General features: G+C 37.6%; 1 protein-coding gene and 1 pseudogene across 3 annotated transcripts in view; both read left to right on the forward strand.

Moving 5' to 3' along the window:
* The first annotated feature begins 3685 nt into the window (after positions 1-3685).
* The window catches only part of HTR2C (5-hydroxytryptamine receptor 2C), a 312069-nt gene continuing 291934 nt past the window's right edge, over positions 3686-23820 (forward strand). For all 3 annotated transcript variants that reach the window (XM_024240988.2, XM_024240989.2, XM_003779705.4), the window contains exon 1: positions 3686-4258. The gene's annotated coding sequence lies outside the window, so the exon portion shown is untranslated. The remainder of the gene's footprint in view (positions 4259-23820) is intronic.
* LOC112130977 (large ribosomal subunit protein eL42-like) lies at positions 9246-9567 on the forward strand (annotated as a pseudogene).

The following is a 23820-nucleotide window of genomic DNA, read 5'->3' on the forward strand; positions in this document are numbered from 1 at the left end:
CCAAAAGGCTTCCAGTATTTTTCTCTTCCCTTCAATGAGAGCGTCAGAGTACCAGTGTTGATTGTTGTTTTTCTCTAAAACAGAAAATCTTTCCAAACAGAAGTTTCACTTACAGAAAGACTGACATGATCAGAGACTGCCCCCTGCCTTCCTACACAGAACACAGAGTTCTACTGCGTTATTTTTTTTTATTAAAAATAATCCTACCAACTTTAAAAAGACTGTGTATAATAAGCTATCCATGTCTAAGATTTTTTTCTCAGTCTATGACCATGTTTGAGGAGCAGTAAGGGAAAAGTCTATTGTGTTCGATGCCATAAAAGTTTATTTTTAGGTGTGGCATACCTCAACGATGGACATTATGGATCTGATGCTGGGTTTTTACGATTAAGTAGTAATAGTGAATGCTGAAAATACAATTTGATACAATTGTATTACTACCAAAAACATATCTGGCTATTATAATTTGCTTTAAAACTGAAAAAATATGGGTAGAAGGATTACCAAAATTCCTTGCATTTATGTCCTGTGGTAAATAAGAAAAAAAAAATCTCCCCGTAGAATTCTTGTGTAGCTTCTTTTGATCTGTGAAAATACCTGTCTTCGAGAATTTTGCTAGAATCCTGTCACTCATTTTTTAAACCTGTCTGTCATCCTTTAGGTGTGTTAAAATAGGGCTCTCTGGTCAAGAGGGGAAATAATAATGAGTAGAGAAGTAAACTTTCTAGTCAGTTACAATTATTCATTTTTTTAAAAAGTTCCCAAAGTTTCAAATGATGAGGAACTTTTTCCTACGTAGTAACAATCTTCTTTAATTCTTTCCCGAATTTCTAAATCAGTAGTTTTGGAAACATATGTATTTGTAGTAGGAGGAAATCCCCCTGGTTCGAAAGTTGTAAAAACAAGTCCACAGCCTTAGAAACCGGGAAATATTTGGAAACCGTGTTCCGGGGGGCACTGGGGATTTTAATAAAACCTGAGGAATTCACTGTAAATAACTTCTCTTTCCAGGGACAATTTCCATACACCTGAGGAAGGGAAGGGAAAGCAGTGAAAACCCTGGGCTGACTCCCCAGGCCTCATTAAGCAGGGGTTCCAGAAAACCTCTCTGGCAATGACAGAGCGACAGAAAGCGCCAGCATGTGCTTGTTTTGAGTTTCCTTCCCCAGTCCTAAAGTGCGCCCTAATTTCTCCTTACACTAAATTCTCTGGTCTGGTGTTGCCAAAATCTCCAAAGTCCGTCGGACCTTGCAGCGCTCGGCCGAGCCGCAGCCTAGAGAACCTGAAGAGGCATCACGCGCCGCAAATGCGAAGAAAAGCAGAGCCTTCGGTTCCGGCGGAACCCGGTACCCCGAGCCTCGCCGCGGACCGCTTCGGCTCAGTCTTACAGGCTCCGGGCCGCTCGACGAGCGCCGCTCAAAGGCGAACGTGCCTGCCTGTTTCTACCCGAACTCCGAAGCCCAGACGTGCTTCAGCAAGCCGCGTGGCTAGCAAACTTTCTCTCTGCTGCTCCGGGAACCTTCCCAACCACCAAGTGGGTTTCACCCCTGGTCCCTCCCGGCACTTTTGCCTTTCACAAGGAGAAGGAGAGAACAGCCTTTAGAGCGAAATATATAATAATAAAAACCATTATTACCATCGTCCTCATCCTCATAATTGCTATTATCATGGTCAATTTCTCCAAGCCGGTTCCCCCGGGAGCCGGGGAGCGAGAACAGGTTTTGGCGGATGCTAACTTCCACTCTCTGCTCGGCAGATCCATTTTGGCTTAGCAAAAATATCACAGGGATTTATATTTACATTTTTTGAAGTTAAATAAATGTCTCAGCCTCCGACAAAATAAATACAAGTCCCGCCAGAAAAGGCAAGACTAAGCATTCCACATTCATAGAGTAAGGGGACACTTGGGGAGTTTTTAAAGATGAGTGCTTAATTATTTAAAGAGAAGACATACGTTTTCCCTTCCATATTTATAAATTACTGTTCGCTACCAAAGCATTTCTAAAGATGCGAGCGTTGTGCAGTCGGTGGACTTGGCAGCGCTGTCGCAGCCACCTGTGCGGCATCATACAGTAGCATTCAACAGATGCTTCAAGAAAACTGCGATGGGTTTTTGCTTTTCGAAACAGAACTTGGGTGCGGACAGTATGTTCACTGCCAAATTAAATTTCAAACCCTGAATTCCGTGGCGATGGAGGGAATCAAAGGATTCCCAAAATGCCCCTTTTGGAATAGACTGGACAGTTCCTTTCACAAATCTGGAAACAGAGGCACAGAGAGAAATGACTGTTCCTAGGGCATCCAGAATAAGGAAGGGGCCTGACCCTTATCATTGCTTCCACTTCCTTCTCCATCCCTAACTTTTGGGGCTACTGAGGCAAACTTCGGCCTTCAGAATAGCCGGCAGCTCCCACCCCTTTTGCTTTCTGCCGGGTTCGGTCCTCCAAGCCTCTCTCTGTACGGCCTCTCTGTAGCCTCTTCTATACAATCGCTGCGCTGCCGTCCGATCCTAAGTAGCCAAACCGGAGTCTCGATCTTTTGCTTCGGTCCAGATACCTCCGACTGGCGGGGAGCCAATCTCCACTTTTCCCACCCCGGTCCTCGGTACAGGGCCGCGAAACCTCGGCCGCGACCCGAGACCACCACCCCCGCTCGCCCCTTAGTTCCCTCTTAGGAGAGATCTGCTTCTGTCCCCATTCTCGGTGGGATCATCTCTATTACTCAGCTTGGTTTTGGTGCCTCTGAGGCGTCTTGGCCAAGGCGGCCCCGTTCACCCTTCTCTGCGCTGCTGCCAGGACACCGCAGGCACCTGCCCGGTGGCGCCTGGGAGCCTGTGAAAAAGAGCTCTGCCTGACCGGTTGCAGCTAGGCATCCCAGCAGTTGCCAAAAGAGAGCCTTTGTGGTTCACCTCTTGCTGCCTTGACCTTGCATTGACAGCCCCCCTCCCTCCCCACCAACGACTGGGCAACCGACTGGCTGTGGGCCCAAGGCCCTGTGCCAGAGAGATAGGTTCACCCCCTTGGAAACCCGTAAGAGCTGCCCTCAAGGTGTCTTTCTAATGAGGCCTGTGGGGTCAAGAAAGGAACTAAACTGCGCCTTCCCGGGGCTCGAAGGCCAAGAGCTTTCCTTTCTCCTTTGGGGTTAGGGAGACAAGGATGGGGAAGTGGGCCTTATAACAGGGTTGTGGCCTTTGCACACTCACCAAATGTTTGACCCTGTGAGTGCCTCAGTTGCTACTGTTGGAGGAATGGGCAAGAGTCGGAACAGAGACCCTTGAAGGGAGTTTCAAAGCTTGATGAAATTTGCAAGACTTGAGAATGCTGTTTGTTGAAATGAAATGTACAGGGGTGTGTGTGTGTGTGTGTGTGTGTGTGTGTTTGGGGAGGGGTATGCTGTGAATCTTTGAGGGTACATTCTTGAGAAAGCCTTCCCTCTCCCTCTATCCGGTGCCATGGCTGATCCTGGTTCCCCCTACTCTCTAGGCCTTGTGAATCAGATTAATCATCACCCCCACCCCCATCTCCACCATGGGGTCTCGCGCCCCCTGCCAGCAGGCTCCAGATGCACTAAGAGACCGGTCCAAACAGGCCCGGGGGCCACGTAATGCTGAGTGCTGATTGGCTGCTCTTGGCTCCTCCCCTCATCCCGCTTTTGGCCCAAGAGCGTGGTGCAGATTCACCCGCGCGAGGTAGGCGCTCTGGTGCTTGCCGAGGACGCTTCTTTCCTCAGATGCACCGATCTTCCCGATACTGCCTTTGGAGCGGCTAGATTGCTAGCCTTGGCTGCTCCATTGGCCTGCCTTGCCCCTTACCTGCCGATTGCATATGAACTCTTCTTCTCTCTGTCTGTACATCGTTGTCGTCGGAGTCGTCGAGACCGTCGTGGTGCTCGTGTGATGGCCTTCGTCCGTTTAGAGTAGTGTAGTTAGTTAGGGGCCAACGAAGAAGAAAGAAGACGCGATTAGTGCAGAGATGCTGGAGGTGGTCAGTTACTAAGCTAGAGTAAGATAGCGGAGTGAAAAGAGCCAAACCTAGCCGGGGGGCGCACGGTCGCCCAAAGGAGGTCGACTCGCCGGCGCTTCCTATCGCGCCGAGCTCCCTCCGTTCCTCTCCCTCCGCCGAGGCGCGAGGTTGCGGCGCGCAGCGCAGCGCAGCGCACCGACTGCCGCGGGCTCCGCTGGGCGATTGCAGCCGAGTCCGTTTCTCGTCTAGCTGCCGCCGCGGCGACCGCTGCCTGGTCTTCCTCCCGGACGCTAGTGGTAAGTTGGAGCCCCGGGCGGCATTGCTAGCCGAGACCCCAACGATTTAGGCGGGGGATGGGGTGGGGAGCGGGGACAGGTCCCGGATGGCTGCAGCCTGCAGGACCGCACTGGCCCTGGCGGAGGTTGGGGGGAGGGACTCTGAACGCGCAAATCGCGTGGAGACTGAGTCTCTGGAAGAAGAGAGGAGCTTAGGTTCCACGGAAGGAACCTAAGGGGGTGAGCATAGAAGTCTCTAACGGGATTGGGAGCGGGGGCTCGAGATGAAGGCGCTGGGAGGAGGCGGGGGTCTAGAGAACCTGGCGCGGGGGAAGCCGAGATAGAAACGGAAGGCGGGGGTGGGGTCTCAAGAAGTGAGGAGTGGGAGGAGAGAAAGGAGGGAAACTGAACGCAATGTCGCTGAGTAGAGGGTCGGGCTGCGGAAGATGCAACTGAGTTGCAGGACCGACTACAATTTTCAGAAATCCGACAGCCGGCAAGTGGGAGGGGGCGCAAGGTTTGGGACAGTGTGTGCAGAGGCGGAACCAAGGATCCTTTATTATGTTCTCATTGAAAACCGACCCTAATTTTTCTGGCGGGTCTCAGCGAACATCCGTAACTCTGGGGAGATACACACTGCGGATCTGTGTTTGGTCTAACAGCTGTTAGCTGAATTTGAACAGCGCTGCTGATGGTCACGTAAGCTTAAGAGGAGAGGATAAAGGCATCCAGTGAACCTTTTTTTTTTTTATAATTAATTAGCTTATCTAAGTCATTTGGTTACAGTTTTATATTTTGAAAAGGATTGCGAAAAAGTCTCCAGCGCTGCCTCTTATTCCTGTACTCAGTTTTACCTGACAAGCAGTCTTTACAGCGTACCTCGGAATTGCTAAACATGAGAACAGGTTGCCGTTCCTGATGTCACATAAAGTTCGTCATTGCAAAACGTGTCTGTGTGTCTGTTTCTTTTCTGCGCCATGCCCTTTGCCTTTTGCTTCCTGTTGGGTAGTATGCGACTTGAGGTGACAAACACTTGCATTGTGTTTGAGAACCCTGTATTTTAAGCGACAGAGCTCCCCAACTCAAAATTCAGCGAGTGACATTCGGCAGTTGAAAGATTTGGTCTGGAATCACCGCCAGTACCGCGCAGCTTCTTCATTAATATTACCAGTATAAGTCCCATCCATGGAAGCCTCTGATTGCTGAGCCACTAAGAGCATATGCCCCTTACCTCATACCTTTTAGGCAGGCTAACCGAGGGACGCTCATACACGGTTGAGCTAAGATGATTTGGGGGGCGGGGGGTGAGGAAATGCGGCGCACTGAGTAACCTCCAAGCTCCCCAGTTTGCAGACAATTGCGACCTCACATACACAGTAATGAAAAAAGATATCTGGGCTCCAGAGTTTAAATTTTTCATGAAGAAGTTTACGTACATATCAGCCATTCTGACAATCAAAATATGAGTGCAATAGAAACAAGGTGTTACTGTGTAGTTGGCTACATATGTGTAGAGACAATGACAAAGGCCAACTGACATGCCCCACAGAAAATGATATCTACCGTGATCATTGCATCTCTTTTGCAGTACCGAAATCATACTGAATATTGTCTTTTCTGAAGAGTATAATCTCCTTAGCACCTGGCTGTTTGGGAATCATCTACAATGCCCCCCCATTCCACCCCACAGGTGGGGGGAAATAAATAATTTTGTCCATATTTTGGGGAGGTAGGTTATAGAATATTTAATTATATTTTTCGTTCCTTAAATAAATTCTCCTGATCCTCCTGGGGAGGGAAGAAAATATTTGTTTCATCAACATGATTTCTTTCCTAATAGCGTCTGTCATCTACAGCAACAAGCCCAACGCAAGTCCTGAAATTCGGAAGGTGGATAAGGCTTGTTGATTGCAATGTCAAGGTAGGATTTGGGGTGCTTTAGCAAAAATGACGGTGTTTTTCTATCTGCATTATCTAGAGAGGGTTATTAACCCTTTCTATGCTTTCTTGAGGGGTTTATCTCCATCTAGAGGTGTCATGGATGACAGTGATGACTTTTTCAGATAACGTAACAGGCTTTTGTGCAGTATGAATTCATCGGAAGAGAGGTGAGAACTGATATTTCTGGGAACCTCCTGGATGCCAGACGTGGATCCAGGACCATTACATATATATACATATATATATATATATATATAAAATATATATTATTTCATATAGTCTTCATAGCAAGTCTATGAATGATGAAGATATTATTATCCTTCATTTTATTGGTGCCATTAGATTTTTCCCCTCAATTTCTCAAGGTATTCTCGAAAGTCAATTTAAGGCAAGAGAATAAGAAATATTTATTTGTACTTCCAAGTCTACTTGGGAAGAGCAATAAAAGTAAAATCTAAAAAGCCTAACATTCTAATGGATTCGTCCAACATTATAATTGAGTCAAGCCTCAATAATTTTACTGTTCCATGTATTTCCTTCAAGGAAACGTCATCCCTCTCCAGCTAAGGGAAACACAAAGATTAAAACAAAATTTGGGGGAGAGATTATAGTAACCAACATTAAATATCCTCAGCTATTCTTATTAAATTGTTTAAGGCCTGAGATTGAAGGAGGCTGCAGTTTGCTGAGCCTGCTGAAAGATAATTAATTCCCAGGTTTTAATGGCTCCTGAAGCTCCAGACTATTTTTCCAGTATTATTAAGGAGGATCTTACCACCTCACTTTCATAGCAATGGAATACCTCACAAAAGGATGATGTACGTGTACTGAGATTATTTTAGTAAAGCATCTGATACAGCTTAGTGTTGTCTAGTGGAAGAACTGCTAAATTATGTTCCTCTAGCTGCCTGGTAGCCATGAGCAAACTAGGAAAACTTCATCAAAAATTGAAGTTAATAATATATTATTGTGATATTTTATGTCGGTATCATATATAACCCCACCTGATTGTTGTGAAACAGATGGGTATTAAGCACTTTGAAAATTTTAAATTATTGCACTAAGCAACATTTATTATTTGTTAGCATTCTAGGCTACCTATGTCATTTCATCTACATGTTGTACTGTTGAACCTCAAAAAGAAATCATCAATCTCCAGTCTAATGTGTGCTCAAATTATGGATCTCTCCGACACTGCCATTCTTCAAGACATTTTAAGAAGCCTTTTTCATATACTGAGAACATTGCTGCAAAACAGTCTAGTCATCTCCATTCTAGACAAATAACATTGAAAACAACCAAGTGGTTAAGTTGCATCATCATTTGGCAAGTCATTAGCAGATTTAATACTAACGCTCACCTGCAACAACTCTTTGCCAATCACTTCTGATATTTTAATGCACAAACGACACAGTGAAATCAGGATTTCAAATAAGATGTACATAAGATGGAATTTTAATTCTGTTTTTGTCTCCTTCTACCCGGCATCTCTACTTCAACCTTGCTATTCATTCCTCCTCTCAGCTGTGGCTAAGACAGTGTCATCTGCAGTTTCCTAAAATACTTGCTTATTACAGCATTGTACATTTGATACAGTCATTCTTCTTAATTATGGTTAACCTTATGCATAGATGACCACTTACATGGTCTAATTTGAGAGCACTAGAAAGGCCTTCTGGTCCCTAAACTAGTAGCTTTCGTGGTTTTCCATATAACTTGAAATTCTACATTCAGGAATTTCCCTCTTTCATCTTAGTCATTGTCTCCTTTAAATACAAGTACACCTTTGGGTAACATACTGTTATTATTACCTATTAAGAACTATGCATAAATTTATTGAAAGCTATTAGAAAGCCTTTAGAACTGCATTGTCCAGTGCAACAGCCACCAGTCATATATGGGTATTTAAATTCAGAGTTGAATTAGCATTAATGGCAAGGTGTGGGGTTGAGCTCAATGTAAAAATAAAAAGTGAAAACTGAACACCACTGAAACCAAAGATAATGTCAACTAATGTCTAGACAAGGATAGCAGTGAATGAATTGGCTAGGGTTTCCTTTACTTTTTCATAAAACATGTTGTCTTTTTTAAACTAATCAGTAAATGCTTACGAATAAATGTCAGTGTTCAAATCTTTTGCAAGTGTATTTTAAACTTACGTATCTCCCATTTTATCTCAGTAATCAAGACTCACTGAATACTCTTCAATTATAGCTTCCTGTAATCAAAGTAGTAAGACTTGCCCAAGTTAGCAAGTAATTATTCTTCAGAGGAGAGGTATAAAAGATGATAACAGTGGCCACTATTTATTGACATTTACCATGCACTACGCAGTTCTAAGAGGTTTACAGGTATATAATCATATAAGCCTGATGACTACCCCATGAGAAGGTACTACTATTATCCAGTTTGCAGTTAGGGAAACTGAAGCATACAAAGAGGTTAATTTGTTCAAACTGAATGAACAAAACCAAGCTTGAAACCAGGCAGTTTTATTCCAGAGGCCGTCCTGTTAAACAACAAACTATTGCCTCTATTTAGAAATTGGCTAATTTTTCTTTCATACTGTAACAACTAGTCTTTTAACAGAACAAATTTGCATGTAAATGTGAGGATATTAATGGACAATGTCCATTAATCCTTGATATGCTGCTTGGCAAGGCAATGAGATAGACATGCAACATTTCATCTAGAGATTCACCTACCAATAAAGAAGTAGAGCAAATGAGAAAGTGCTGTTAATGCTGAGAGACTGAGAGGGACAAGAAGCTGAGTGAAGCTCAGGGGAGTTACAGAGAGAATACAAAGACAGAAATGAAGTCAGGGAAATAATGCTATTGTATGTAGAGATGACTGAACAGGCAGATGTTACTACTGTGAGTTGGACCCACAGATTTCTACTACATGTAACACCACAACAAAAGCCATTCGTATTTGGTAATTTATATAATATTGCCTACTTGAAATTCAAGCAGTAAAATAGAAGCTCTGAAGGTCTAAGACCGAGTGACAGAAGGATCAGTAAAAATCATTTATCTCTTTCTGTGCCAATAGCGCTCCTGCAAACATGGTGAACGTTCCTAAAACTCACAAGACTTTCTTTAAGAAGTGTGGCTAGCACCAACCCCACAAAATGACACAGTACAAGAAGGGCAAAGATTCTCTGTATGCCCAGGGAAAGCAGCATTATGACAGGCAGCACAGTGAATATGGTGGGCAGACTAAGCCGATTTTTTGGAAAAAAGCTACAACTACAAAGAAGATTGTGCTAAGGCTTGAGTGCACTGAGCCCAACTGCAGATCTAAGAGAATGCTGCTATTAAAAGATGCAAGCATTTTGAACTGGGAAGAGATAAGAAGAGAAAGGTCCAAGTGATCCAGTTCTAAGTGTCATCTTTTGTTTTATTATGAAGACAATAAAATCTTGAGTTTGTGTTAAAAATTATTTATCATATATCAGGAAGGTTTCAAGTCTTGTCTGATCCCATTTGCCATGTATTTCCTTTTCATACTAGAGTCAGGAAAAGTAATTTGATAGCTATGACTTGGAAAATAGGTGCTATAAAAAGTAACTGCCAGTTTTTTAGTTTACTGATCTGCCCAGGTAGAAAAACCATATCTGAGTACAATACTTAGACTAAAGTTATTTCAGGGTAGAAAGACCATACTTGGGAAAATTCTAAGTATGATTAAAGTCTTTTTAAAAGTAGGTTTTTAAAAATTCGAAAACCAAACCAATTACTTCCATTTATTACTTCCATTTTTAAATTGACAAAAAACCTGATCAGTGATTAAAAAAGAATTTATTGCTAGAAAGATTGGAGAAGTCCAGTACTGTGGTATGTAGCTTTCTCTCCCAAGTATATCTGTATTCTGTCTGTTCTTCAAGGTCCGTTTCAAGCCCCACCTCTTGCAGGAAGCTTTTGTTGACTAGCCCACATATATGATAAGTGCCTTCCCCATAGTAGGTAATCAATTAACATATCTTGATTGATTGTATTGTATTCCAATGGTTAAAATAAAGGTGAAAGAAGATGAAGGAAAGAGCTAAAATAGAATTTTTAGCACATCTGCACAATAATATTCAAGAATTCAAGGCATCTAACAGAATAACAGTTTCCCCTGAAATGATTTCAGGTAATTTCTCTGAACATATTTTAGGGCAATAAAAATATTATAAATCTTCTTAAATTAGTTTAGCTAAAGCTTAGCCCTACCACAGTTTTATTTTCCATTTCACAGTGAAATACACCATTATATATACATATATGAGAGAGAGAGACCATTTCATTGACCACATGCATGGCTATAGAATTCTCTTTTTATTAGCAAACTGAGTTCTGCACACGTTTTATGGTATGGGTTGATGGCTCAGAAAGAAGCGCAAGTTTTCTTTTTAAAATAACAATTCCTGAATGCCTTTGCAGCAAATAAACTTGTAAATAAGAGCTTTATTTCCTTACTTTTTATAATGTTAAAGGAAATCAGACATTACTATTAATGAATTGCTCTGAGTGATCACATCGTGAATCTATTAGTTTTTTTTAATCTTAGATTAAACAGTTAATTTAATGCTTTGTGGCTTGTAGGTAGATTGTTCTAGCATTTTTGGTTGGTCAATGACTCCCAGAGGTCTAATAGGCCCATATCTTTTATTTTTAAATGTAATGTTAGTCTAAAATAGATTCAGAAAGAAGTTGATTACTTCATTCTTGAAGGAAGTAAAACAAGGAAGATCTGGTGTCTCTCCAACAAATATTTTTTGAAACTTCATTTTGAAAAAGCAGAAATGAGCTGGTTTCTCAATAGATTTATTTATTTAGTCATTTCATCATACCTCTATATCTATTTTTAAAATCACTATGTAAATGGAAAAGAACTTGTATGGTAGAATTATGCGCCCAAATGACTATTCATTGATACAATGACTTGCTCTCCAAAGTATTATTTAAGTTAGCAAGGGCAGATTCTTTAGTTTGGAGGATTATTACCCACCAGTCATTGGGTAACTGTCTGTGTCAAATTTTCCTGCTTCTACTATCAAACCTTAGCCAATTTCCTAAATTTCATGTAAGTAAATCTATAAAATCCACTGTCCATATTTATCTGCCAAATTAGTGAACTGTAAGATGAAGATGAATTAAGAAAAGCCTGTAAGAATTATGGAATTTCAGCAATGGCTTAGTTGAAATTCAGCAGGGGAATTTCAGTTGAGGGCTTAATGTACATTTAACACTTTGTTGGCTGCTAGTGAGGTGAAAAACATATTCTACAATACTTCCCTAAAGAAACAAATAAGTACTGTTAGACAGTAAAGGCAATTCAATGTAATAATGTAGTTTTGCAATTTATGGTATAGGCAACATTGATTTCTCTCTTTCCTACTCTCTCACTCAGGATGAATGAAGAAAAAATGGTCCAGTCATTTGCTTAACTTAGGCCTCAGTTTCCACAACTCCAAAATGAGAGCCTTACACTAGGTAATCTTTCTGTAAGGATCCTTTGTTATAAACAGATACAGAATACAGAAACCACTGAGGTTATATGACTTACTTCCCTAAGGTTACAAATATAGAGTCACAAATTGTATAATATATAAAATGTAGAAAAGAACATGGAGAAAACGCCCACAAATTTTATTAGGTTGGTTCAAAAGTATTGTAGTTTTCACCATTGTGGTTTTCACCGCAATTACTTTTGCACCAACCTAATTCAGAATTTAAAAGTGAAAAACATTTGAATGCTGAGAAGATAATACATTGTTATAAAGTAATTTGAATTTTTACCATAGATTTGTACTTTACTTTGGGTAAGTGCCGTTTTCAGAAGGGCAGCCAAATTTGTACAAACATAGTGGATATTCTGAGTCTCTTGATTGAGAATGAAGCAACAAGATCAAATAAAAGTTCATTTGTTTCTCTAGTATAATACAGAATACATTTATCACAACACAGAGTGAGAAATTATTTAAAAAAACACTCTATCCCTTCTCTCAGATTTCTTTAATTTCTCATGATAATTAAAATAATGCTTGTCCTTCCTACCTTGGATTCATTCGTGGATAACTTTTCTTAATTATTCCCCATTTCAGTCCATTAATACAGTTTCAGAATTATTTCTGAAAAATGTTGTTCAAATGTGCCACCTTTTAAATTCCATCGTGATTATAGACTCTTAGGGTTAGTACTTGAAAGCTCACTTCAGACAACTCCCTATCTCATGTTTGAACTCTGCACATCTCCCACTCTCTTTACAATGGCACCAAATAATGCTGCCCAACTCCTGGGCAGAGCATAGATAAGGCCAAAAGTTTTCAGCTACCAAAGTAGCTGCTGAATATCAGAATGAAACCCAGGGACTCTAAAGTGGGTTATGAAGTGATGAGCTTCAGCTAACAGGGAACATTAGGAAATGACTGCAGACAAATCCTCATGCTTAATTCAGAGAAAGATGTACGGTTTGATTGGAGGGGGTGAGGAAGAAGAATATAATGCAGACTACAAAGCCAAGAAGCAATGCTTAGAATGCAAATGTGTTATAATTTTGTGTGTGCAGTGTAAAAAGACTACTGGCCATATTTTAAAAAGTCACCTAGGTTACACTCACATACATAAGAACACCAGAATTTCCATTTTAAATTTTTAAGAAAATCGACGTAATTGTTTGCACCTCTTACATGGCACTTAGCACATTGTATTACATTGTTTTTTCCTTAGATATGGAGTCTTGCTATGTTGCCAAAGCTGACCTTGAACTCCTGGGCTCAAGCGAACCTACTGCCTCAGCCTCCTGAGTAGCTGGGACTACAGGTGCATGCCACCGCACCCGGCTTCTATCGCATTTTATTTTTGTTATTTGGTTTTTAACTTATACTTTAGAGGCAGGCCTGGTGTTAAAGGTTTTATATGCATCACGTCACTTTTAAATTTGAGTCTTATCTTTCCTACTGGATTATAAATTCACATGGAACAAAGATTATAATTTATTCATGTTTATATTCCCCAGCTACTGTTTGCATATATCATTACATATTGTGGCTTCTCTCAATATATATTTGCTGAATAATTAATGTATAAAAAGACACAAACACTGTGGGAAAGGTATTTATAGTGCAAATTTGGAGTTAAATGACCTAAGTTCTAGTCTTTTATAAGCCTCTATGTCCTCCTCCGTCAAAAGAGAAAATCAGACTGGATGGTTACTGAGATAATTTCAAATGCTACAACTTTAAGAAAATATCAACAGTTTCTAGTTCTGAAAATCCACTTCAAATAATAATACTCAGGTAGTTGATTTTATGCCCCAGAAGATTAATGGTTATGACTCTTCAGCTATTTAAGTAATTCTTATAAAATCTCAAGTCAATATTCACTTCGGGTCTCTAACTTGTCATTTTCCATTCACTCCAGTGCCCTACATTTGAAATGATTCATGTCTTAAAGATTTCTGAGTGATTGAAAACATCTCTTCTTTTTGTCTTTTGTTATTTAAAGTAAATTTAAGATATCTTTGGCTATTAATAATAAAGTAAACATTCATTTTAGGTGATTTATAATAAATTAAACTGTGCAGCTACAAACTCTACACAAAAGAAGTTACTTAACTATGTGATAGGACAGATAAAACTCTCCTGCATTTTCAGAAACAATTAAGCCATATCTTATAGTTAATCTAATATATAAAAAAATGAACTTCCTTAGGATTTAGAAATGTTACTAAAAATAATTATCATTTTTTTTTCTCAATAGGGTTTCTAGAAGATTTCTAGACATCTTGAATGGTGAATCATACCATAATAGATATTTTACTTTTGGGGAGAAGAGAGATGGGTGTAAAACAGTTTTCAATATTAAAATGTTTAATAAATATACAGAAATTGAAAAAGAAGTAAAGGTTAAATGGATCAAAATGCCTTGGCAAAAGGCATTTTGACATGTAAGCAATTCATAAATGTAAACAATTCCCATTATTCATATTGTCAACCTTTGAACATAGATAATTCTTTTACCCATAGTAAAGAACATTGGAGATACTTGTGTTTTCTAGTTCAAAAGTTTTCATTATTTTAATTCCTATAGCTCTAAAGGCTTCAGAAAGAGAGATTACAAATAACATGTAGAGAACTCCAAATTTCTTGATCTTACTACAGATTCACTAATGCAGATATGTTTTTTTGAGATTCATCCCAATATCTACTTTCCATTCTCTCTTAACTCTTTTTATGTTTTCTATCATGTGTTTTTAAAATTTTCTTCATTTCCTATTGTAAATTTTTTCAGCCTAAGAGCAATTCTTATATTCTCTTTCCTGTTTTCTCCTCCCTAATTTTTTATCTTATTTTCTAACAAAGGCAACATATAGCTGAAAGGGTTTAATAATACAGTCACAGAATATCCTTATTATTAATATATCTACTTTTTACACCATAATACAAATTTTCTTTGTAGATATTTTAGAGATTGTATATATTTTTCTCGTATATCCCTTCATTTGATTTTCAACATAACTTCGACTTAGTTAGGGCCAGTATTACTATATTGATTACACAAATGAGAAAACGAAGGGTAAGAAAGGTTAAATTACTTATGTAAAGTCACACAATTAATTCTACAGCCAGATTCAAACAAACCCATGAGTTCTTATTCAGAATTCCGTTCTTTTTATTTTTTTGAGACAGGGTCTCACTCTGTCACTCAGGCTGGAGTGCAGTCATGCGATCATAGCTCACTGCAACCCTGAACTCCTGGGCTCAAGTGATTCTCTCACCTCAGCCTCTTGAGTAGCTGGAACTGTAGGTGTGTGTCACCGTGCCCAGGTTGCTGTTGTTGTTGTTGTTGTTTTGTAGAAATGAGGGTCTTGTTATGTTGCCCAGGCTGGTCTCGCACTCCTGGTCTCAATCATCCCGCCTCTGCCTCCCAAAGTGCTGGGATTGCAAGCATGAACCACCATGCTCGGCTCTAAAATTTCATTCTATTTCCAGTACTTTCCCCTCTCTTCATGTCATGGATATTTAGTTCCAGAGAACTTTAGATGCTTAGAAATAAATGATACAATCAGGAAGTTAGATATAGATATAGATATGTGTATATTTGTATATATATAGAGAGAGAGTCATGTTACTCTGAGATGTTTAAAAAGCATGATAAATACTTGGTTTTCTACAAAGAATCAGACATTCATTTGCATGTGGTCAAGATTTAAATAAACATAGACTGACTAATGAGCAATATGACAGATTAAAACATAAAAAAAATCCCAAATCATTTTCTGCAGAATATATTGGAAGTCTAGCTATCTGGTTGCACTTTAGCCAAACAAAGTTTCCTTAAAGTAAATCAAGCCTTGATTGAGTTCTGCTTCAAATTTTTCGAAAGAGTGCTTCAACTTATTATGACTTCTCTCTTACTTTTATGACTATTAGCCCTATCCCTTTCACATTTCCTGTAATAGCCAAAGCCCAGGTAACAGAGGGTACCTTCTGCATTTAAAAATAATCATTTTCTAATACCTGTATTTAAAGAAAACATTTCTGCCTTACCCACACATGGCATATTTTTAAAATACAGAAGCACTGATAAACAATTTAACATTGTATACCCTGGATTGAAACATTTAAAATATACTGTGCATGTGGATAAGGTAGCAATGTTTGCTTTAAATACAAGTACTGGAAAAACAATTTTTAAGAGAAAATTTTAATTAGTATAAAAATTGATGAAATAATTGAATAATATTATCCCAAAGTTAGCTTTCAGTGGAGAATTTTAAATGGGAGTTCATTAATATCTTGCTGAATATCAATAATGTAAATGCTGAGTTTATGGTTTAGCTTCATGATTAGAAATTGTCTTATTCCTTTATTATATTTTTAGATTGAATTGGATATAGGCTATTACCTTATAAAGGGTTACAAAAGAAAACAAATTCTGGACAAACATTCATCTAGATGCCTTTAATTATATTTCATATGATCTTTTTGCCGCTGTACTAGAACATTTATTTTTTGAGGAGTATTCAGTTTCCTCTATTTGTATTCAGAACTCCTTTGAGTCTTTGGGGGTGATCCCAAATGGCAGGAAGAAGAAAAAGAAGTTATTTATAGCTTGTTCATGACTTTTATCAGTGTTCCATTTTGATTTCCAATTACTTTCCCCTGGAAAATATATCTAGATACCTTATCACTATCTTTAATGAATCTAAAACTGTACCATTTGTGTTGCTATAATAATTTCAAAAGAATTATTCAAACTTTTGTCCTCAGTCAGATCTTAACTTGTGGTACTCCAGCCTGCTCTTGATCTGTCTGAGTAATCTTGTAGATTTCTATCACATCATCATCATCATTTAAGAAATATTTTTTGTGTCAGCGTGGTGGCTCACTCCTGTAATTCCAGCACTTTGGGAGGCCAAGGTGGGCAGATCACATGAGGCCAGGAGTTCGAGACCAGCCTGGCCTACATGGCGAAACCCCATCTTTACTAAAAATACAAAAATTTTCCAGGCGTGGTTGTGTGTGCCTGTAATCCCAGCTACTTGGGAGGCTGAGGCAGGAAAATCACTTGAACCCAGAAGGCAGAGGTTGCAGTGAGCCGAGATCGTGCCATTGCACTCCAGCCTGGGTGACAGAGCAAGATTTCATCTCCAAAAAAAAAAAAAAAAAAAAAAAGAGAGAGAGAAAAAAAGCAAAGCAATATTTTTTGAAGCTAAATTATACCCGACATTGTAAAAAACACATGTTAGAGAATATAACACTTGTTCTTAGAGTCACAAAACTGTCAAGGGAAGATTTAGCAAACATTTTACGGTTCCTACCATTGAGAAATTTATCTTTTATTTGGGAAGATAAACTATATTGGCATGCAACAAAAATCAAGCCATTATATAGTGAAGGACTAAATTGTGTACCACATAAAAATGAAGGAAAAGAAACAACTAAGGGAATTTTATTGGCATAGATAGGAAATGAATTGGAGCTTGAGGACAAGTAGGGTTTGAATTGACACAGAAGGACAATATTCCAAAGGGCCATAGGATATTCATGTTTCATGGTATGAGAAGAGGTAAATTAGGAACTAGTTAGTGGGGGTGAGAATCACCTCTAATCTGAATATGTTTAAAACGATGGTGAGACATGCACCATCAGATGTTCTCTGGAGAACTGAAAATGTGATACTGGATCTCTGGAGATAGGTCAGCCCTGGAGATCAAAGAATTTCAAACAATCCATGCCACACTAGCTAAATTTCAAAATTGTACAAAAAAGAGAAGGTTGTAGAGAGAAAAGAAAAGAATGGAAGTCCAAAAATTAAGCATTCATTATTTAAAGTTTTGGGTAATATTTAAGATTGATATTTGCCTGGGAATATTAATAATGAAACTTTTCTCAGGTTTTTCCCCAACTTTAGACATTGTTACATTCAATAATTGTTAAGATTCTGCTCTGGGAAAGACATTTGACTGAGTACTTCAGGGCTTCCCAGAAGAGGAAACAATACTTAATTCTGATCTTTAGTAGTTTGAAGGCTAGTCAGTAGCTGGAGATCAAATATATGAGCTCTACACGAAGGATTTGGCAGCAAAGGTTACTGTTAAATTCAGAGAAGATTGTAGGAGCACAGTAGATAGAAAAGAGGTTGCATGGGATGAAAATATTGATACAAAAACCTCTTTACCCCAAAGCCCAAAGAAGAAATATAAATTTGGATCAACCCTTTTGGGTGCCATTTTCACTATCACCTAAACAAGAGTGGCCAAACCTCTTTTTGACTGACTCACAGAGATTTTCGGATGGATAAGACTTTTGTTTAACAACAAAAAAAGCCTCCATGAGTCTGGAGTCATTCATATTCAGTCCTCTTGCTTTTATTCCCTTAACTTAATAAAAATAAGTAAATCAGCAAACAGGAGCTGAGTGCCTTTTGTGTGTTTAGCAATGGATTAGATTATTTGAATGATGCCAATAGAAATATGTAAGGTCCCTTAAATAGTTAGGAGTCATATGAATTATTTGTTATCAGCAAGCCCTTAGAAACCTGAATTATACCTTGGTTTAAGTTACAAGTAAGTAATGAGCTGTAGATAGACTTTCAGTTAAAATTAATAGTCCGAATACCACATGACTGTTAGTTCTCAATGCCAAAAAGTCATCCATTTTATGAGATTATTTTTAGGAATACCAGCAAAGTACTTTATAATTCCTAAATGCATGGATGACGTTATGAAAGCAATAACACATTAAATACTAAGCACTCTAATAAAGCAAGTAGAACTAAAGCATACTGATCACATTTGTAAGTGACTTAATATTGCCTATTATTATTAAATTATTATATATTATTAAAGATGAACAAATTAAGACTTAGAGAGGGTTCTTGATTTGCTTCAAGTCATACAGCTAATTATTGGCAAAACTGCAGAGAGAACTTAAATTTCCTAACTCTGAAATCAGGTTCTTTTCCACCATGGTTCACTGCCTCTTGAAGCCTATGTAGCATATTAAATGAAAGCCTTTAAAAATTTGACTACATCATACTGTCCTTGAGAATCATGTCATGCTTAATAAATTCAAAATGAACAGAAAGTACATTTGCATTTTTGGCTTCAAAAATTAGAAAGTTAATACAAGTATGTGAATACTTTCAAAATTATGATTTTTATTCTTACTAACATATAGGTAGAAGATATATATGTGTGTGTGTTATATAATATCCGTATGTTTCACAGTGAGAGAGAAACATGTAAAGACAAATAAGAGTATTTTTTGAAGTTTAAATTAGATGACTGACCAGTTGAAAGGCCATGCGCTCTTATTTATGTTAGCCTTTATTTCTTAATTTATTTGAGCAACCGAAGTCTGAAAGAGCTCAAGGCTGGATGCTTCCTTTCTATAAATTACATCCCTTAAAATGTACAAATGCAAGCATGAGTCACTAGCTACAGAATTCCAGCTTTAATCCATTATGTCATTTTTATAAGGAAACCAGTGACCTTCATGTGGTTTTTAAGGACAATGTCTCTGTGAACTACAGACTATGTGAAAGATGAAATCATAACATGAACAATCAAACAAGCTCAATGGCATGATCTAAAAGGTAAAAAATAAAGTGCATTTTATAGATTGAAATCTGCTTACCTCTGTGATTACTTTTCCACGATTCATTTGTATGTGTGCCTTGCATATATTGTATTGATTTGAAATTAAATTGAAACATTCACATATGTTACAATCACATTTTAAATAGTTAACTTTCATTGAGGTGTGCACAAAGGAATGGTGATGAGAAGGAAAGTACATAGCCCACAGCAATCCTGAATATATGTTTTGATAGGTAGTTTGAATTTTCTATTTACTCAAACTTATGTCAGTAATGTTTAAACTATAGTATTACTGAAGTTGTTATTTATATATACCATTCCATCTAGTAAATATAGAGCAGAATCTAGGAGATAGGAGGAAGTCGAAGAAATAAATCATGGACACTTCTAATGAAAAGGAAAGAGAAAGGGAAAGGAATCAACAAATATTGAGCCCCGACCATATCCTACTCAGTGCATGTTGCAAAGTACATACATTATCTCACGTAATTCTCACAACAACTTAAGAAAAAGGAAATGGAAACAGAGACAGGTTAAGTCATGTGCCCAGACACACAGCTAATAAAGCGTTGAGCCAAGATTCATACCCATATCTGTCTAATTACAAAGGTTGTGTGTTCTTTTTCCATAGTACCTTGATTAACAGCCTTAAGGTTTAAAAATATGCCAAATATGCATAACAACATGCTCTCAGTATAACATTTACTTAATCATTTTTCATTTACAATGTTTTCAAGGAACTAAATGGAAGACAAGTCAGGAGACATCAATCATATATCACCTTCTACAAATCAGGAATGTGTGTATTTTCAAATATCTCAGTTTGTTTTTAGAGGTGAAGGATAGCTATTTACTAATAGAAATAAAGATGGAAAAAGTATGCAAAATGCTATCTAATAATAATAATTGGCAATGAAGTAGGAAAATAAAAGGTGAATCACAATATTTAAAAAATATTAAAAATATTTTAAAATACCTTGAGAATCACATTTACTGGGAAATAAAAGGCAGTTATAATAACACCTGAAACATTTTGACTGCATATTTCATGAAATTACTACTGTCTTTATACTTTTGTAGCATAATAAGTGATTCTATTTTAATCTAATTTCATATATAATAGTAATGTATTTTCATAAGTTAACAAGTTCAAATCTAAACATGGCACTTGCATTTTAAATGCAAAGTATATGTAAGATCCAATTTTAAAGATCCATTTTATGTATTCTTTAACTTTAAAATGTTTTCTTCTGTCATATAACCTCAGATTGACAATATATTTTGTATTGAATTGTTTTCTTTAATTTTTATAGTGAAGCTTGTCAAGTTTAGTAAATTTTATGACTAAATTTTTAAATAAAAATAAAGCATACCAAACACATCTACCTGCTACCTAAGAGTATTTTAAGAATCAGTTTCCAAATACTATTCCGAGCAAAACCTATAGAATATCCAGAAACTGTCACTAGTTTTTTACTCATTTCTGAGTTCATTAGCTTTTAAACTCTTTATTTTTTTTAGGAAAATCACTAGTAGTCTATATGCTGGTACAATTTAAGCAAGAAGACAGTTGAGAGGAAGAGATAGGTTTGCAAATCAAGGTACAGAATTGCCCCAGATAACTTTTAATTAATATCAACTGTGAGCAGAGAAGTTAAAATGAAATATCAAACACAATGTTTGCCCATGATAAAGAAGGTATGGAGTTTCTTCTTCTTGGCCATTTATTGGATACTTAAAGACTTGACATTTTCCTCACCAAAGAAGTCACTAGGACTTATGGTACAACATTAAGATCAATGATGAAAAAGAGTCATCCCCAACGGGAGAGTATGAATCATTCTGATTATACACAAGCATTGATTATTTGCTGACGTGAGGGTCAAGATAAAAATTGATCTTTGAATGTATCTTATCCAATTTTTTAATATTTCATAGGGCTTCAGTTGTTTGGCACATTTGCCATGTCTTTAATTTTTTTTAATGTCCTGCTCCACCCTTCCATATCACTATAATATGTTAATGCATTTTTCATACACATGCAGAGCATCAGGTTTTAGGATTATTATTTTTAAATTAAAATCTGAGGCCAGGCGCGGTGGCTCACACCTGTCATCCCAGCCCTTTGGGAGGCCAAGGTGGGTGGATCACCTGAGATCAGGAGTTCAAGACCAGCCTGGCCAACTTGGTGAAACCCCATCTCTACTAAAAATAAAAAAATTAGCTGGGCATGGTGGTGCATGCCTGTAATCCCAGCTACTCAGGAGGCTGAGGCAGGAGAATCGCTGGAACCGGGAGGCAGAGGCTACAATGAGCCAAGATGATGCCACTGCACTCCAACCTGGGCAACAGAAAGAGACTCCACCTCAAAAAAAAAAAAAAAATCTGGCCTTTCATGAATCTTACATGTATAAAATGTTTACACTTTTATTATGTAAAAGTAATGTATTCCCCCAATGGATTTTATAACAATACAGTCAGTCTGTCTTGCAAAGGGGACTTTTTCATAACTCCCCTACTGTTTCTTTAAAATTGAGGTTTAATTTGATCCTGTGTTCTCACATTTAAAAATCTCTTTTTAAGATCTGCTTTTTCATTTGAAGTAATGGCTTTAACTCTGAATCACTTTTAACAGTTTTATTGACCTGTAATTCACATACTATCCAATTTGCCCATTTTAATTGTAGAATTCAGCGGTTTTTAGTATACTCAGAGTTGTGTAATCATCATCACAATTTAGAATATTTCCATCACCCCCCAGAGTAATCCTATACCCATTTACAATCACTCCTCATACTTCTTCAACCCCCAGCACTAGGCAACCAGAAATCCTCTTTTTATCTCTGTAGATTTGCTTATTCTGAGAACCTGCAAACTTTTAACGGATGTACTTGCTGGGAATGTCAGAGAAGTTGTTTGAGATTAAGAAGGGTTGGCAAACAAAATAAAACTTGTTGTTAGATTTAGGCAATAGGGTCTTGATTTATTTGGCTAAGTTCTTAATTTTTTCACACTTCTGAAATGAAAGTAATAAAATTTTGTCTCTGAGCTTCTGTCATCCTTACTTTTGCTATTCAATTTTATTTTAGTATTGCAAAATAAATAAAAAGGAAGTCATCCTCCAAGTACTCCTCTTAACAATAAATTGATTCAGAAAAACTAAGTTTCAAACTCAGGAAGGTTAAATTTCTAGTCCATTTCTTTCATTTTTTTCCCATTCTGTCCAATCAAGATTTGCCAAACAAAAGTATCCTTTCCAGAGAAGAGGCATTTACCTAAAAAAAACCTTTTGTATACGTGGTATTTGCAGTTGAATGTCATAAGAAGCAGTTGATTGAAGTGTGCCATCTGTTTCTTTTCTAAATCTCTAATATGCAAGACACTTCTTTAAAATTACACTTATTCAGAGGATTTTTATGAAATAAAATTGCCTGTCATTCTAATTAGCTCTGAATACTTCTCTTGCAGTAGTGGTGTGGCATAACACATTAGTAGGAACTTTCAGTTGGTATGTATTTTGGCCACTAACATCACTAATAAAAAAACAGTACATAAAATCGGAATACAGAAACTGGGGCTTTCTACATAAAATCTGATTTTTTTATTAGTATTTAATATGCTTCCCATTAAAACAATAAATCTGATATGTATTATTTAATATACTTCCCATTAAACAATACATTTCATAACACCTAATAAAATATGAAAATAGATCCTATTAATTACATCCTCAAATACATATTTTAATATTTTTCTGAAATATATATGCTCTTTACACACTAGAATATAATTGTTTTCGTTATCTGCGTTGTGCTAAATGTGAAGTGATGGGCGATGCACGATTTTGTATTTAAAAGATTTCTCCTATGGTTTTTTTCTGTTGTAATTACTCTTTTGGTTGACCACGTTCGGTTGGACTTCTGACCATTATTCCAAGCATCCACTCCATTACTCTATTTGACATGACACAGTGAGTTTAAAGGACAGTATCGTGTTAGACAAAGATTGAAGTTTTAAATAATACACGATAACTTGAAGGGAAAGTTAAGAAAATTTAAATTAATAAATAAAGAGGATGAGGCAAGGGGATATGTATGTATGCTTTAAATAGTCTATAAATAAGACTCAGTGAAAGAAGAAAATATCGTTTTGAACAAAGAAAGGGTGGAAGATATAGAAAACGAGCAGAGCATACTGTATGGTTCCATTTACATAAACTTCCAGAACTGGCAAAAATAACCTACAGTGATAGAAGTCAAAAAGTAGTTGCCTGGAGCTTGGAAAGTGGTGACTACAAAGAAGCAGGGGGATGGAATTGTTTTATGTTTTCATCAGAGTGGCAGTTACACGGGTGTAAACATTCATCAAAAGTGGTCAAACTCTACATTTAAAATATGCACATATTAGTTATATGTAAATTATACTCATTAAGGTGGATTCCTTAAAAAGTCAAAGTAGGCAGTAAAGGGTACCATTCAGTCCCTCTGTAGTCCTGCTTTAATACTGAATGGAAGACAGCCCCCTTCTTTTTAAATGAGCATGAATAT

Source organism: Pongo abelii, chromosome X (genome assembly GCF_028885655.2).
Source record: "Pongo abelii isolate AG06213 chromosome X, NHGRI_mPonAbe1-v2.0_pri, whole genome shotgun sequence".
In the NCBI taxonomy this organism is placed as follows: Eukaryota; Metazoa; Chordata; class Mammalia; order Primates; family Hominidae; genus Pongo; species Pongo abelii.